The sequence below is a fragment of the Priapulus caudatus genome, unplaced genomic scaffold, assembly GCF_000485595.1.
Source record: "Priapulus caudatus unplaced genomic scaffold, Priapulus_caudatus-5.0.1 Scaffold9345, whole genome shotgun sequence".
Lineage (NCBI taxonomy): Eukaryota > Metazoa > Priapulida > Priapulimorpha > Priapulimorphida > Priapulidae > Priapulus > Priapulus caudatus.
The window spans coordinates 1-1,231 of record NW_014586406.1 but is presented as its reverse complement, the minus strand read 5'-3'; the positions used below and the strand labels follow the sequence as shown (position 1 = coordinate 1,231).

Sequence of the window (1,231 nt, the reverse complement as noted above, 5' to 3'; positions counted from 1 at the left end):
CGGGGGTAATTGTCCGGGGGTAATTGTCCGGGGGGTGATTGTCCGGGGGGTATTTGTCCTAGAACCATATATATATACATGTCGGAATCGAATGTTTGGTTTGTAGGGTTTATGATGGAAGGCATCCCACGCTCCTTCTTGCTGATCCGGACTTAATCAAGCAGGTGTTTGTGAAAGACGCTCTCGTAGCATTTGTAAACAGAAGGGTGAGTGGTTCCCTATACACTATATAGTCTATACTAAAGCTTGGCACGTCTGTAATGATCAAAGAGCGTAACATTAAAACATTCACAACAGTGACACAAGAACACACAACACACACACACACGCACGCACGCACACACAGCGTAACACGAGAATTGTAACATTCACAGTGTTATCGGAGTGGCGTACACCACTATATAGCGCTATATCACTTTGTTTGCACCACGCAACGCCCAACAAGATCGACCGACTATATACGATCAAATGTGCTATTGTAATTTGTTTTAAATAAATATTATGAGTCATGAGAGTTTTAGTATGAATTTTTATTGATATTTTAGCATCTGGTATTTAGTATTTATTATTGTAGAGTTTCGGGGACAGCCAGAGTAGCGATGACATTTTTATGGAAGGTTTAGGAAACCTGACAAACGAGAAGTGGAAGGATATGAGAAGCATCCTCACACCAACATTCACGACCGGCAAGCTAAAACAGGTGCGATATTCGCCACTCAGTTACCAAGGGAGAGAAAGTATTGCGCGTATATTATTACATGCTATACTTTCTCTCCCTTGATGCTATATAATTTTATAGAGTAAGTAAGATGTTTATGGAGAAGTGAAAAAATAAGCTACATTATATAAAAAATATAAATATATTAAATAAGTTAGTATAATGTGGGCGGGGTCTTCAAACTAACCTGGCATTATGGATCCACAGCTAGTGCTTATTTTACATTCATTGTGTGCTTACGGTACGAACCAAACAAGCATCGTTAGATCGAAACCTAAGTCTAAGATGGTCTAAGTTAAGGTGGTTAACTAGACGCTTTTATTCGCGTGTCGGTTCAGTAATAGTTCGTTATCGAATCTCGTTCTCAAATAGATGACTCACCTTATCAACGAGTGTGCCAATACATTGAAGACTAACCTTGGAAAACTGGCCGATGAAAGGAAACCATTTGAGACGAAAAGGTATGTACGTTTAAAATTCTACCATTTGGTTGTATTACATTTCTAAAGTGTG

The 1,231-nt window shown here is 39.2% G+C and overlaps 1 long non-coding RNA gene across 1 annotated transcript; it reads left to right on the top strand.

The window, feature by feature from the left end:
- The first annotated feature begins 103 nt into the window (after positions 1 to 103).
- On the top strand, positions 104 to 1,181 carry LOC106820275. Its single transcript, XR_001395605.1, has 3 exons — positions 104 to 206; positions 575 to 700; positions 1,091 to 1,181. It is a non-coding gene; the product is annotated as an uncharacterized LOC106820275 (long non-coding RNA).
- The last annotated feature ends 50 nt before the right edge of the window (positions 1,182 to 1,231 follow it).